Here is a 17,740-nt window from a genome sequence, read left to right as displayed (position 1 = left end):
GAGTTAAATAATATCTTTGCAACGCCATTTGGATTTAATATTTCTGTTCATGTCTTGGATACAAACATTAAGGATTTTTCGACTTTTATTCTATTCAAATTACAAAACACCTTTTTTGTGCAACTTCATTACAAAAAGTGTCATCTTCGCTTCCGTTGTGAATAGATGAGTGTAGATTGTCCTGAAAGATTTGAGTTAGCAACTGAACCATGTTCACTGTCGATGCTTTTCGGAAATGTGTTTGTCGCTTAAAACCTTGAATTCAAGAAGCACTTGAATGGATTTGTTACAACTCCCCTTAAAGTGTTCCAAAATAATCCTTTTTAATGCACTCTTCTTACAGACGCGTTAATAGCTATTCATGCTGTAGACTTCTCTTGCTGCATTCAGATTTACATTTGCTCACAGCATCTCATCCCATAAAATCGATTAAAAGTTTTGTTTGCTTTCTCTGCGGCGTCCTTGAAAGGTTTTTGTGTTAATTAAAATTCTATTCATATCAAGAATCCTTTTCGTAAGCTTTTTTCAACAGCAGAAAATAAAAACGACATACACATACCCACAAGAAAATCAGGTTATTCAAAGATATTATGATGTAGGACACAGACAACATCCACAACCGGAAATTCGAAAAAATGCTGATGTTACTAGAAGCAAGGCATACTGACAAGGAATAATGTGGCATATTTCGGCTTATATATAAGTCTATTCAAAGAGGCAAAATGATTGCAGATCTGAGCAATGTCTGACGGACAACATACTTTGAAATGGGTTGGCAACTATCTTTGCTCCTCATTGCGGTGCAAACACTTTATCCACGTTCATAAATAATTCATTTATGGCCAGTCTTCATTAATTATGGGGTTATTTAGAAAGTAGAACATATGTATGTATGTACATAGGATGTAACACCCTCGTACAGTTGGAAAATTTATGGTTATTCACATTGACAGGTTTTGTGGAGAGAAAATGTAGCGTATTTCCAATTTATTATCATCAATTGAAAAATGATTGGTAAGGAATGAATGATACATTCCGTATTCTTTACTTTATTCTTTATATACAACGATTCGCAAAAGTATGTATGTACTACGGAAATCCATTGGCGAAGAAAAACAACAAAAACGTAAACGCCAGTATACACTATATAGACATGAATAAGAAGTGAATTTACATACATACATATAAATATGTATGTAAGTTATGCAGAGTATTGAAAATGTAAAGTGTAGAAGATATAACACAACACTTCCCAGCAAAAATTCGAATCCGATCGTCATTACGTAACCCATTACAAAGTAATATAAACAAGAATAACTACTTATATTACTCCTTACAAGTTATTAGTACGATGGCAAAAACCGTGTGTGTCGGACTACAAATCTGAAGATTATACGTTCAACGCTCACCGTCGACGCGAGAGCTTTTTGTTAACAAAATAAAAAACTGTTGGTGGTGTACATGTATGCGTTTAAACAACCCTTAATGTTCGTACGTTTGCACAGCAGCGATTTGTAGCGGAACACACTACACGTTCCGCTACAAATCGGAAGTGTGAGGGATCAAATCCAGCAGAGAGCAAAATAAAATTAAAATATGAAATGTGTTGAAATTGAAAACAAATTCAACTGCTCTACAAATTGAAAAATTTTTTAGCTTATTTTTCAACTTCTAGTAGCCATAGAATAACCAGTTATTTACGTGGTTATAGAATAACTAGTTATTCAGTGCGGCATGCCCTTGTTAAAATAATGGGTTAGTAGGGGGTTTTGTAAGTAGTTACGAGTACCAAAATGTACTTTCAAACCCCTTTATTTGGTAATGATTTTTCCTGGGGTACTGTGTCGTAAGAAGTTAAGAATATAATTTATGATGTTTAGTCTCCTTTCCTGGCGTATTACCCAAAAGTCAGCCTACTGTAACCTAGGCACAGTGGCCAATTTGGCCAAAACTCTAAAAATAAATGGATTTAGACCTAAGCTTGGGTTCTTATGTTTATATTGTCGCTGGTTTCATTTTTATATTTTTAAACCTCAGGCGGTCATTAAATGTGTCTTTTTGGTCCTTCTTCCTATAAAATGTGATCGTATCAGATCAAAAAATATTACAAATTTGTTTTACTATAGGTCTTAGAATACACCAAAATATTTTACCTAAACTCCAGAAATATGCAAAATTAAAAACAAATTTTAGGGTTTTTTATGAGTTTTGGCAAATTTGTCATACAAAACATCATTTTAGAAGAAGGATGTCAAAGCCAAAAAATTTACTCCACTAAAACCACCAATGAAATCTCTATTTGCCAAAAACCAAGAAATTAAAATAGGAGCTTCTACCATTTCTACAGTTTTGGAAATATTTGAGTTAAGATTACTTCGAATTCTTGCACTGTATTTATATGATGTCTTTGGCAACTTTACTGTCAAGATTGGGAGGAATATTTTTCTTAAAAAAATTAACCCTCGTGTGAGTCATAAAAGGGGTCTTTTTGGTTATTTTTTCCATACATCTTTAAAATCTCCCATATAATATGAAAAAACGCGCACTTCATTGGCGAAACTGAGCATTTTAATTTCCTTTCACATACGTTTCATTACAATCACCATAAATTAAAACCGTTGTTTATTTTGGATACTATAATATTTCAATAAACAACTTAAATATTGAAAAAAGCATTTTTCCAAATAGGCTCTTTGTAACCTGCTTTATACTCACTTAAAAAACAAGAAACGTATATATTTTTTCATAACTACGCGCAGTGGGATAATATAAACAATATTTGACACTATTTAGTGAAATTTATAACATTTTCTTTGATTTTTGTCCAGGTATTTCGGAAATTTGGCCACTGTGCTATGGTAAAATGTCAAGATAGCCCCCATAGAACGGTACCGCTTGATGATCGGTATTTTCAAGGTTCTATCCTCTTTATTGGTAGAGATGGGAAATGGGTAAATACCCCATTAAACTACAGAAACTAAAATCATATAATTAGATGCAAAAACGCAGTGTTTGAGCAAATTTTAACTGACTATTAATAAAATTACCTTTTTGGATACGGGCCAAGATAAAATATGACAAATTTTGGTCGATATTTTGTTTAATATATCAGATGGATTAAACCACGATTTCAGTGGATAATCTTGAGATTTAAGTCCTCCTCGACAAAGCTAAAATTTTTGCATTCATCGTTAAAATTTTCGCACAAGCAACTCCAACGACCGATTTGACATATTAAAAGTTTAGTCAGCATTTTTAAAACGTTTATCTGATTTTTTTTTTATTTTCTGTTTGACAGAAATCCAAAAGATTTGTTTTAAAATACAATTTTATTTACCCAAATAAACACCCAAAAAAGAAATTTATTTCGACAGTGCAAACGTGCACTTACTTTTGTGGACCACTTTAACTTTATATCAAATGATAGCCATTTTTTCTGTTATAAAATACACAGACATTTATCCGTATTAGTTAGACAGTGATCTATCTGCTGCCCTGATGCATTGGAGAGGATTGGCACACATTATCAAGAATTTAAGATGATATAAATAATTTTTTTGCTCGCATTATTAGGATAACAACAACAAATAACAAATAATAGATAAATACAGTGTATAAGGTTTTAAACTTTTATTAACTGGTATCACTTGTTATAATTACAACATCATGTTCATTATTTTCAAATTAATATACATAGAACATTCAAAAGTCGAAGGTGCAAAAACACTGTACTGCATGGTAAAAAGTAGTCCCAAATTAATACATACATATTTATACATTAGCGTTATGGCTTTTTGACATTTTTTTCTCAAAAATTATTTCCTGTAGTGAGAATGAATCAACTTTTGCCTATTAATTCCTAAAATAACATTCAATACATTTTATTATAAAAAAAAGGTTGCTCACAAACCACTTTGATTTTGTTATACCCTCCACCATAATATGGAGGGTATAATTAAATTTGTCATTCCGTTTGTAATACATCGAAATATTCATAAAGTATATATATATATATATATATATATATATAAAGTATAAATATTCTTGATCAGGGTAAAATTCTAAGTCGATATAACCATGTCCGTCCGTCCCCTCTGTTCGCAAATTTTAAGATAGAGCTTTGTAATTTGGTATAAAAGTTTCTATTACTCCTAGGATGTTTGGTATTGCAAATGGGCTATATCGGTCCACGTTTTGATATACCACCGGTACCACCCTATTTTCGGTATTTTGAAGGTTTTAGCTTCATTATCACACCCAAATGGCTGAAATTTGGTACTTAGTTTTCGTTGGGGGTATACAATTTTCCTCAGAATTATGTTGGTATAGGTCCACGCCTTCATATAGCCACCATAGAACGGTACCTCCCGATATTCGGTATTTTGAAGGTTGTGGCCTCAATATTCCACCGAAATGGCTCAAATATGGTTTTTAGTCTTCGTTGGGGGTACGAAACTTTCCCTCCGAAATTTGTGGGTATAGGTCCACGCCTTCATACAGTCTCCATAGAACAGTACCTACCGATTTTCGGTATTTTGAAGGTTGTGGCCTCAATATTCATCCGAAGTGGCTGAAATATGGTATTTAGGCTTCGTTGGGGGTATAAAACTTTCCCCAGAAATTTGTTGGTACATGTCCACGCCTTAATACAACCCTCATAGGACGGTACCACCCGATTTTCGGTATTTTGAAGGTTTTGGCTTCATTATCTAACCGAAATGGCTGAAATTTGGTATTTAGGCTTCGTTGGAGGTATAAAATTTCCCCCTCAGAATTTTGTTGGTATGGGTCCACGCCTTTCATAGCCCCCAAAGAACTTTACCTCCCGATTTCCGGTATTTTGAAGGTTGTGGCCTCAATATTCCTCCGAATTTTGCTGAAATTTGGTATTTAGTTCTCATTTGAGGTATAAAACTTTCCATATGAAATTTGCCGGTATAGGTCCACGCCTTCATAAAGCCCCAATAGACCGGTACCTCCCGATTTTCGGTATTTTGAAGGTTGCGGCCACAACAACCCACCGAAATGGCTGAGATTTTGTATTTAGTCTACGTTGGAAGTAAAACCCTTTCCGACTGAATTTCGTTGGTATAGGTCCACGTTTCGATATAGCCCCCATAGAACGGTGCCTCCCGATTTTCGTAATTGTGAAAGATGTGCGTCAATATCCCACCGAAATGACTGGAATTTTGTTATTTAGTCTTTCATGGGGTTATAAAATGTTCCAGAAAAGAATCATCAGCAGATATTTAACTGAAAGCAAGATATAGGGGCACACGACATAACCGTTTGTTTCTCATTAATTTTATCATCGTATTATAAAATATACAGTGTAGGCCAGCGAATTAGAGACAATAAATTCAGTTCAATATATTACTCGATTTCATTTAAAAATGTGTAGCTTTTGATGAAACAAATTTGCATATAAAGTATTGCTAGAACCGCTATCGAGTGATGTCAAAACGTACTAAGATTAATCAGATGTGGGGAAGTACAACCCACTTTACTAAAAATGGTCCATATTAGACTGGCCAGCTAATTAGGGACATTAGTAGTAAAATTAACTTTAAGGTTAATTGATGTACATTTTTATACAAGAATAGCTCGTATTAGATAGTTTATAGTGTATTCAACTGATTTCATGCTTTACCCCGCCGAAAGTCCTTTAGGGGCCGAAGTATTACTATAATCCCTAATAATGTGCTTTAGGCCTTATTTTCCGTTAATCCACCAAAAACAGGCATATTTTTTGGCACTTTGTAACAAAAACTATAGTTTTAGTAACCCCATACATCATTTCAAACCGTACACTAAAATTACCGGTCCATACTGGGTGTACAATTACCCTTAACTTACTTATTAACCCCTTTGGATGAGTTATTAGGCTGAAAATCCTATTTGGAGGATGTGTTATGAGGCATTTTTTAGTCAACAAAACATCGTAATCCGGTCATCAGCATTATGTCAGCAATGTGTTAAAAACATTTTGCACTTATTTCAACAACTGGAGCATTTCGGCATGGAATAAAAATGGTGTGTTCCATTTTAAACCTATTCAAATAAAACCAACTATTTCTTCATATACATCGGATAAATTTTGCAGCAATCTAAACTTATTTTCCCTCAAAAATGAGTAGTTCGATTGAGTTCGATGTGAAAATTTACTTTGTTCCATACAAAGCTAACCCAAGGATCCCTAGGGCTGCCATCAATGTTGGGTGTTTTTCAGCCTTTTTATACCCTACACCACTATGTGGAAAGGGTATTATAAGTTTGTTTTGGTACAAATTCATGTAACACCGCGAAATATTCGTCGGAGACCCCCAATGTGGTATACCAATCTTCATACCTCGGCGAGATAAAGCGATTTTGAGATGTGTGTCCGTCCGTCCGTGTGTCCGTCCATTATAAATTGTAATCAAACTCCAGGCCGCAATTATGAACCGATCGTCACGAAATTTAGTATGGAGGTCGGTTTCACATCAGAATAGATCGCTATTTTAATTGGTGATGATCGTGAAATATTTAGCGGGTGAAATGGACCAAAAACATAATTTTTATCCGATTTTGTAGCTGCTCTGTAGGTCGCAATAATAGTCCGATCGCCCCGAAATTTTAAATAAGGTAAGAGTATAAGAGTATATACAAAGAAGAAGCTTGCAATATCAAAAGGCGATCAGATAATATTTAGAGGGTTAAATGGACAACAACTTTTGTGTGAAAATTGTGAAAATTTTTAATATACAGCTTATATTTTTATTCCTGGAAGAGAAATTCCTGGCAAGTAAGCTACACTTGGAAGACGATCTCTTGACCTTTCTATTGATGTCAATTATGTTGATTTACGTGCTCAGATAAGAGAGTTACAGCTTAATATATCCAGTTATTTGTTTGTAATGTAATCAGAATCACGCTAGAGGTCGCAATTATAGCTCAATAGTCACGTAATTTTGCACGATGTATGATGATGCTCTCTTATTATCTAGTGGGTTAAATGGACCATTACTGTTTTATGAAAAATATAAAAATGTAATTTTTAATCCATATTTCAATTCCTGGGTGGCATATACGGGCAAGGTAGCCTACATATGGAAAAATAACTACTGAAATTCCCTGATGCAAATTGCAATAACGTGTCTGCTAGATAACGGTTCTACTGCCTAATATATAATGGGTTTAGTGTAGAGAACCACAATTTCCTCCCATACTACAAATTGTCTCTATCATGACAGAAATTTTCAATTCAGTTGTCCAATTGGATTTTTATACAAATATTGCAGCATGGGGTCGTTTCGCCACCTCTTTTATACCCTCAGCCTTTAGGATAAAGGGAATATATACAAAATGCGACCAAAGATGTACCTCATCGAAATAATGGTTTTAGACCCCAAGTATGGTTGGACGAAATTAGTTTCAGACAATTTGGAGTCGATTTAGCTCTGCCCGTTCATCTGTCTCTCTTACTGACAAATATCAGAGATATGGCAAATTGCATTGTATATATATTTATTTATATTAGGTGCATTTCAAAAGGGAACCTGATATTTAAAGACAATTTAAAGATGTAGCAGGAGATGCTAATCAATGTGAAAACTCACAATATTGACATATTGTTTAGAAATGTATAATTTATATAACTGTTCCACAAATATCCCAGTAGAGACAAGTGAGGCTTATCTTATATCAATGGATTCATGTTATGTCATTGATATGTGACGTAGTTTTTAACGCCGAAGCCGAAAGGCGTGTCCTAAGTTGCCGCTTGTAGAGAAGTTTTTCATGGCTGAAATACTCAGGAAATATTGCCAACATTACTAAGGGTTATTATGCCGCCGTTGAAAATTTGATGTGGCCAGGCTTGGAAATCGAACCCGGACATTCACCTTGCAAAGTGGTTGCACATAGCTAATTCCTAGATGTTGTGGTGTAGGGTATCACATGGTAGGCCCCGTCCGATTATAGCCTTTGCTTATTTGTTATAAATAGAGTATGAAAAAATCCCTTATCTAAATTTTGCTTAATTTTATAGGTAGCGGCAAAATACTTGTTTTTACATTATGTTGGCATACTATTGACCAGATTACCACATTTTGTTGACTTAAAAATGCCTCATAACTAAGCCTACAAATAGGATTTTCACCTTAATGGCTCAACCAAATTGGTGAATAAGTAATTTAAGGATAAATGTACACCCAGTTTGGAACAGCAATTGAAGTGTATGGTTCAGAATGATGTTTGCAGTTACTAAAAATATAATTATACCCTACACCACTATGTGAGGAGGGTATTATAAGTTGGTTTTGGCCAAAAAGTTTGTAACGCATGGAAATAATGGTCGTAGACCCATACTTATATATACCAAAATGAATGTCTCGACGAGCTGAGTCGATCTGGCTATGTGTGTCCGTCCGTCAGTCCGTCCGTCCGTCTGTCCATCTAAACCTTGTAATCACGCTACAGGTCGCAATTTTGATCGGATCGTCACGAAATTTTGGACGCTGATGGGGGTCTCGGAGGGGAAGAAGCCTATTGATTTTGGTGATGGCCGGATAATATTTAGGGGTTGGAAAGGGCAAAAAACTTAGGTGGATAAAAAGACAACGTTTTTTTCCAAAGCGAATATCTCAGCTTCTGTATTGGGTATACCAAAAGCAAAACCTGACAGTGATAGTAGAAAATATCGCCTTTGTAATGATGTAAAGTAGGTGCTCGTAGGTGATCAAACAACGAAGATATCACAATCGTAGCAAATAAAACCCCAATTTTAATTTTTGCGATTTTAATTATTGTGACGAATATCACAGCTTTGGTTGAAAACTTTCCAAAAGCAGAGCCTGACTATGTAAGTAGAAGATCCCGTCTTTACAATAATGCAAACTAGGTCGGCGTAGGTAACCAAATAACGGAGATATCGCAATAGTCGATAATGCATCCCATTTTCCGATTTTTTTGTAATCACACTATAGGTCGCAGTTTTGATCGGATCGTCGCGAAATTTTGGGGTTTAATGGGGGTCCCAAAGAGAAAGAAGCCTATTGATTTTGATGATGGTCGGATAATATTCAGGGGTCGGAATGGGCAAACACTTATTTGGAGAAAGGTCAACGTTTTATTTCAAAGCCAATATCTCTGTTTCTTTGAGAGGTATATCTAAAGCAAAACCTGGCAAGGAAAGTAGAAAGTATCACCATTACAACGATGTAAAGTAGGTTCTCGTAGGTGGTCAAATAACAGAGATATGGCAATAGTCGATAATGCATCCCATTTTCCGATTTTTTTTGTAATCACACTACAGGTCGCAATTTTGATCGGATCGTCACGAAATTTTGGTGGTTAATGGGGGTCCCACAGAGGAAGATGCCTATTGATTTTGATGATGGTCGGATAATATTCAGGGGTCGGAATGGGCAAACACTTATTTGGAGAAAGGTCAACGTTTTATTTCAAAGCCAATATCTCTGTTCCTTTAAGAGGTATATCAAAAGCAAAACCTGGCAAGGAAAGTAGAAAATATCACCTTTACAACGATGTAAAGTAGGTTGTCGTAGGTGGTCAAATAGCAGAGATATGGCAATAGTTGATAATGCATCCCATTTTCCGATTTTTTTGTAATCACGCTACAGGTCGCAATTTTGATCGGATCGTCACGAAATTTTGGGAGTTAATGGGGGTCCCACAGAGGAAGAAGCCTACTGATTTTAATGATGGTCGGATAATACTCAGGGGTCGGAATGGGCAAAAACTTATTTGGAGAAAAGGTCTACGTTTTCTTTCAAAGCCAATATCTCTGTTTCTTTAAGAGGCAAGGAAAGTAGAAAATATCACCTTTACAACGATGTAAAGTAGGTTGTCGTAGCTGCTCAAACAACAGAGATATCGCAATACTCGGTAATACATCCCATTTTCCGATTTTTTTGTAATCACGCTACAGATCGCAATTTTGATCGGATCGAATATTTTGGGAGTTGATGCGGGTCCCACAGAGGAAGAAGCCTATTTAGTTTGCTGATGGACAAACCGAGATATTGCAAAATTCAGTAATATACCCAATTTTTCCATTTTTTATAATCAAGCTAGAAGTTGGAATTTTGATCGGATAGTGACGAAATTTTTGGATGGTGGGGGGGCCCACATACGGAGAAGCCTATTGAATTTTTGTGATAGTCTGATAATTTTTAGGGGTCGGAATGGGGAAAAACTCATTTGGAGACAAATTCAAAGTTTTATTCTTTGTGAATATATCGGCTTCTAGTATGGGTATTCCAACGGCAAAGCCTGTCAATGGAAGAAGAAAATATTACCTTTACATTGGTGTAAAGCAGATTGGCGAAGGTGGTCAAACAAGGGAGATACCACAATAGTCGGTAATGCATCCAATTCTTCCATTTTTTGCAATCAAGCTACAGGTCGTAATTTTGATCGGATGGTCACGAAATTTTGGTTGCTTATGGGGGGTCCCAGAGAGAAAGAGGCATATTATGTTTGGTAGTAGTCGGATTATAGTTCCTAAAAGAAATGTTTACCAGTGAAAAGCTTATGCACAGGGGTAGTGGTGTATGGTATCACATGGTCGGCCCCGTCCCGACTATAGCCTTTGCTCACTTGTTTTTATTATAAAGAGCCAAATAAGTATGTATATTTTTGGTGCATTAACGGAAAGTAATGTCTAAAGCATATTATTAGGGATTATAGTTATACTTCGGCCTCTTAAAGGACTTGCTGTAGGCATAAAGCATGAAATCAGTGGAATACACTATAAACTAACTAATACGAGCAATTCTTGTATAAAAATCTGCATCAATTAACCTTAAAATTGATTTTACTACTAATGTCCCTAATTAGCTGGCCAGGCTAATATGGACCATGTTTAGAAAAGTGGGCAGTACTTCCCCAACATATGGAGAATTTCCGTACGTTTTGACATCACTCGATAGTGCTTTTTTTGACTTTGAATTTTTTGGCTAGAGCCATTATTTATTGAAGAAAATCTTATTTCTATACAAAATGACTTATTGCTAATCTATTATAATTAAACATGTGGCTTTTTGCTACCTTCTAAGATCAAGTAAATAAATTATGCTGTGGATGGCCACTAGTAGTAACATCCAACAGAAAAAATTAAATTCAGTTACATATTAATTGAGCCCCAAAAAATCAATTAAAAAAGGGCGATAATCAGTGATTTAAAAAAAAAAATACTAGAACTAAGACTAAAAATAACTAAAGCTACTATTTACACTATTTACAGTTGTTTTTATTTTATTTTTATATAGCAATCACTGTGTTGTTATATAAACGGTATTGTTGATGGCCATTGTATTGTACCTTCTATGGTAAAATACAAGCTTTTCTTTATTGTTATAAAGAAGTCCTTCATTGTTAAGCAATGGAAGGGCTGCAGCAGGCAAATGTTTTTTTAGGCTTAAGGCACTTGCGTCGTTCGAATATTGCAGGGATTCCTCGATGAGTTCATTTTGCATCGTCCCTGCTGTCTCCACGAAATTTAGGGCTCCCCTTATAAGGAATCTGTCAATTCTTTCGAGACTTGCAGTATCATATGTTACCCTACACGATGGTCTTTTGATTGTGCCATCACTACTGACAGTTGGTCTCAATCCTAGACAGTATGTTATTATTGATCTTTCCCATCTCCTCAGCCAATCCATTTGGCTTGAGAAGATTAAATACCATACTGGAAAAGCGTAAGCAACTATTGGTCTTATGACCTGCTTATAAATCAGTCATTTGATTTTATTCGCTAAGCCGCCACTATGGCGTAATACACCATGGTAGCTGAAATATATTTTCTTGGCCCGGTCTAATATAAAGTCCACATGTCTGATGAACTCGAATTTTTCGTCGAAAATAACACCGAGGTATCTAATCTTGTCGGCGACTTTAATGACCTCGCCCCCAATTTTCAGGACCGGGCGGGCGGATCTATAGTTAGGGTATACCACTTTAGATTTCCCCCTAAAGACGACCGCTGTACATTTGCCCACATTAAGCCTGAGGCCCCACATAGAGAAATATCTATGTAGGACCTCAAGATGCATGTTAAGGCGGGATGACAGCGTACTTGCTTTAGGACCGGACATAGCTAAGATTACATCGTCAGCATATAACAGTTGAATGCCACCTGGAGGGGGTTCAGGCATATCGCTGACGAATATATTATACAGCATGGGGTCCAGGAGAGAGCCCTGGAGGACCCCAGCCATAATTGGTCTTGTAGTTGAAATAAAAGTGGTTTGTGCGGGACATTTTTTAAAATTCAAGTGGAATAAAAGTTATTTTAGTCATTAATAGACAAAAGGTTATTCATTCGTGCAAGTTGCACGGTGCAACAGGAAATAATTTTTTGAGAATTTTTTTTCTTTTTCAATTTTTTTTCAAAGTGGTTTGTGCGGAACCTTTTTTTATAAAAAAATGGAATGAATGTTATTTTAGGCATTAATAGGCAAAAGATCATTCATTCTCACAACAGGAAATCATTTTTGAGAAAAAATTTTTGAAAAGTAATAACCCTATTGCGCATACGCATTTTTGCATGTATAGCATGAGAGTGTAACCTTTACAGGATCAGATCAATCCACTCCCAAAGTAGAAATTTTTTTAAAAAAAAAACCTATTTTTATACCCTACACCACTATGTGGAAAGGGTATTATAAGTTTGTTTTGGTAAAAATTCATGTAACATCGCGAAATATTCGTCGGAGATCTCCAATGTGGTATACCAATCTTCATATCTCGGCGAGATAAATCGATTTTGAGATGTGTGTCCGTCCGTGTGTCCGTCTGTCCATTATAAATTGTAATCAAACTCCAGGCCGCAATTATGAACCGATCGTCACTAAATTTGGTATGGAGGTCTGTTTCACATCAGAATAGATTGCTATTTTAATTGGTGATGATCGTGAAATATTTAGCGGGTGAAATGGACCAAAAACATAATTTTTTTCCGATTTTTTTCCGCAGCTACAAAGCTGCTCTATATGTCGCAATAATAGTCCGTCGCCTCAAAATTTTATATAAGGTAAGAGTATATGACATAGAAGAAGCTTGCAATATCAGATGGCGATCAGATAATATTTAGAGGGTTAAATGGACAACAACTTTTGTGTGAAAATTGTTAATATACAGCTTATATTTTTATTCCTGGAAGAGAAATTCCGGGCAAGTAAGCTACACTTTGAAGACAATATCTTGACCTTTACATTGATGTCAATTACACGCAGAGAAAAAATATTTTATGCTTTTGTTGGAATAAAAATATCAATTTTTGTTCCAAAATTGTATTTGTTTTGTTTAAGCATTGTATTGCAAATCCAAAAATACAATATTTTGCTCCAAACATAAAAAACAAAAACAACTTTCGAAATTCCGCACTATTGTCAAAATTATTAACAATACCAATTGGTAGAAACTATCATATTTTGTCATTTAAAAAATTCGCTTTTGTTGTAGTTTTAAATACGTATTGTTATTTTGTTTTTTCAGTAGATACACAATTTTGGATTGAAAATTTCTATTATTAGTTCAAAAATACATATTTTTGACTATACTCTCTCCCGTTAACTTGTTGAGTATTTTCTCTGGATTCTAGTAGCTGCATTCTTGATTTACTCTCTTTACTTTATGTGTGGCAGCCGGTGAAGTTATTTGTGTTTGTGCATTCTTTGTCCCTAATCAGTTTTTGTTTGGCAGTCAAAGGAAGTGGAACAAAAAAGTAAAACATTAGTGACTATAAACTTAGAAAAACAACATTCCAAGACAAAAATGAAAAAAGCTAATAATAAAAGTGTCATACATTATTAAATCTATTGAATTCTTTATTATTTTAAAACTGTCGGTGTTTTCTTTTTTTATGGCATATCTACTTTTAAAATGCCATGTAATTTTTTTATTTTTGGTTTTCTCATGTGGTAAATATAAAAGTGGCGGTTGAAGCAGAATTTGCGTTGCAAGGAGATATTAAAGAAGAATTCCGATAATTCATACATCTTTGACACAATAAATTAAAATTTTCTTGAAAACGTCAATCCCCTTTGGGTTCTTTTTGTACTGAATAATGTTTACGACACGCGTTTGTAGTTTTGAGCAAAACTATTGTAAATATAGATAATTTTCTCTCAACTGTTCTGAATTCTAACAATATTTATTGTCCATTTTTACCAATACTATTTTCCATTGTTGTTTGACACCACCTCTTTTGAATCTTTTCTTCTACTATCGTATGTAAGTTGTTATGTGTGTGTGTGTTTTGTGGAGAGCTAAAAACAAAAAAGGTGGTTGAAACTTATTATACGAAGAGAAAATAGAAATAGTTTTTTTTCTTAAATTTGTGTTTTTGTGAAAGAATTGTCGGGATTCTATTTTAATTTAAAATATAAAGAGCGCGTTGCAACAGTCTAATAATTTTTGCAATTCATGCTCAATGAAACCCAAAGAAACGACTACTGCTGACACTTGTATTTTATTGCGTAGTTTTGTGTGTCTGTTTTTAACTAATATTTTTTTATTTAGCGGGCTAAGGATTGTTTTGCTGCAGACTTTTTAAATTTGGGAAAACTTAAAACTAATTACCGACAGTTGAAGTGGAAATTTTTAATAAGAATACTCTCTAACACCAGTTATATTCAGTAATTTGTGCAACAATACATTTCTTCAACCGATTTTGTTTTGGGCATAAAATTAATTAGTAAGTATCTTCTTTTTGTACTTTTACTAAGCGTTATTTCTAAAATTTTTTCTTTTTTAATTTAGCTTCAAATTCTACTAACGACTGGGATTCACAATTTTCCTGACCGAATAAATCACAAGAAATATTTTACCAACATGCTTTATTTGCACATCAAGAGAGGAATCTTTGTTAAACAAATAAAATTAGCGTCAATCGAAATTTAAATTATCTCAAATCAGTGTTATTTAAATGTTTTAAAGATCATATATGAAATAAATAATACAATGAAACTTTTTATATTTTTTTAAATGTAACACGTTAAAAAGGTAGGTATACAATTTTTATTCCAACCATTTCGCATTGCAACAATAAATATTGTTACTTCTGACCAAAACTATTCTGAATTGCAAAAATAAATATTGTTACTTCTGACCGAAACTATTGTAAGTTCTAACAATATTTATTGTCCGTCTTGACTAAAACTATTGTGAATTGCAAAAATAAATATTGTTACTTCTGACCAAAACTATTGTAAGTTCTAACAATATTTATCGTCCATTTTGACCAAAACTATTGTGAATTGCAACAATAAATATTGTTACTTCTGACCAAAACTATTGTAAGTTCTAACAATATTTATTGTCTATTTTGACCAAAACTATTGTGAACTGCAACAATAAATATTGTTAATTCTGACCAAAATAATTGTAAGTTCTAACAATATTTATTGTCCATTTGGACCAAAACTATTGTGAATTGCAACAACACAAATTGTTACCTCTAACCAAAACTATCGTAACTATCGTGTCAAAGTGACAATACATATTTATATTTAGAACACATAATATAGTCCAGTGTGACAATAACGATTGTTGGATTGACAATACTACATAAGGAATCCAACAATATGTTAACAATATATATTTTGCTCTTGGAATATTGTTGGATCAAACATATTTTTTTCTCTGCGTGTATGTTGATTTACGTGTTGAGTTACAGCTTAATGTATGCAGTTATTTGTTTGTAATGTAATCAGAATCACGCTACACGCAGAAAAATTTATGTTAGAAATATGTTTGGATCCAAACAAATATATGTTTGGGACCAGTTGCAAACAAATATATGTTTGGGTCCAAACAAATATATGTTTGCAACATTTTGTAACATATCTCAAATTGATATGTTTGGGTAAAACATATTATTTATGTTAGAACATTTTTTTCATGGGTGGAGAGAGGATGTTTGTCAACGAGAGTAATAACAGTGCTCTCGCGGCTGTGGAATGCTGTTTTATAATGAAGAGTTGTGTGTATTGTTTAATAGAAGACGTAGAAGCGAAGAAGGGGGCTTTGGTGGCATGTATGCGTCAAAATTGTGTGTTTCTTGTTTTGTTGTTGTTAACCAACTTAGCAAGAGAAGAAGAAAAGAAGACATGATATGAATTATATTTTTTTTCTTTCTTCCGTGTTTTAGATGCCTTTGTAGAGTCAAGACGGTAGAGTGAATAAATCAGTGTTTTGTGTTTTCTTAAAGAAATTGTGCTTTTTAGTAAATTAAATGTCCAATACATTTTATAATTGAATCGGAAAGTTGAATGGAATTATTTTATTGGACAAGGAAGAAATCGCATTTAATATTGGTAATTACATACATACTTATGTATATTTGAAATATGGCATATCCATATTTATTTATTACATTACATAATCATTTGATTCTAGATGCCGATTCCCCGTTGATGATTTCAACTATGAGGACAATTTGTTTTATTTCACAACTAAGGAGAAGCGTTCAACTACGTTTCTATATATTTTTCCTTTTTAAAAGTGTGACTATTTACAAATTATTTCAATCAGTTTTTCTTATACTAAAGTGTGTTATGTATTTCTTTGGAATTTTGTATGTACCTATGTGTTTGTTGTTCTATTGCCTTTCAAAAACAACCTCAACATTTGTGTGTATACTCCCTGCAAACCATTGGAAGATTGTTGGACGATTTTTCGACCAGAATTTTCTTCATCACTTCTTTCCGGCGATCTTTTAGCGAATTTTTATATAAAATTCACCCATGCGAGTAATTTGCCATTCGTAGACGATTCTCAAAAATTATTGTTTATAATCAATCGCTACGACAAATTACCTGTTATGCTTCTCGGCGATCTTTCCGCGAAATTGTGTTATGTTCCGCTATTGTTAGAGCAGGCGAATAATATATTATTTTTCCGAACCCCGATCACGCGATTGTTACTAAAATTTTTGATTTGGTTGCTTATAATTCTAATATACACATTCTGCATAACTTTGGTATAAATGGCATGTATTATATTATGAGTATTGACAAACATAGTACATGTCTGGGTTTTGCCAAGTGGAATTAAGAAAGGCCCGAGAAGCAGTATGAACCACTATGTCATAAGGAATGATAAAAAATTATAACAAATCAGAAAATAAAACAAAAAGTATAAAAATCAAAGACAAAAAATGTAAGAAACAAAAAACAAAGAAAAATGAAAAATAAATTTTCTTTAATTTTTTGTTTATATTTTCTTCTTCTTAAGATCTTCCAAATGATTCGTCAGCGAATCTTGGTCGCGAGTCGCATTCCATAAGCACTTATTTAGGTTGGTGTTACACAGAAGATTTTTAGGCGATATCGCCTACGAAAAATTATTCGCCCAGGAAAATCGCGTATTATTCTTAGGCGATAGAAATGGTTTGCAGGGCTATAGAGCAGCGACGACCACAGAAATACAACCAAAGCGAAGACATGTATGAACGTATGAGTGAAAAAAGCAACAACCACATTATGTTTTTGTTTGTTTTCATTTATTTACACTGTAAGTGAGAGAGAGAAACAAATGCAAAAACAACTCAGTGGGCGCCCTCACTATACGATCTAAGCAAAGAAGCTCGTCCCTGCTATAGAGATAGCCTGTGAGTTCTTACTGAGAGCAAGTGAGCACACATTTCAAAGTGTTTTACATTGAATTTTACGCTCCCTTGCTCTCAGTAAGCATGTGTTTGTTTTTTGTGCCTTTTGGGTTTGTATTTTTTTTG

This window comes from Musca autumnalis, unplaced genomic scaffold, assembly GCF_047663935.1.
Source record: "Musca autumnalis isolate F117 unplaced genomic scaffold, ASM4766393v1 scaffold_1, whole genome shotgun sequence".
NCBI lineage: Eukaryota > Metazoa > Arthropoda > Insecta > Diptera > Muscidae > Musca > Musca autumnalis.
This window is presented reverse-complemented; position numbering follows the sequence as displayed.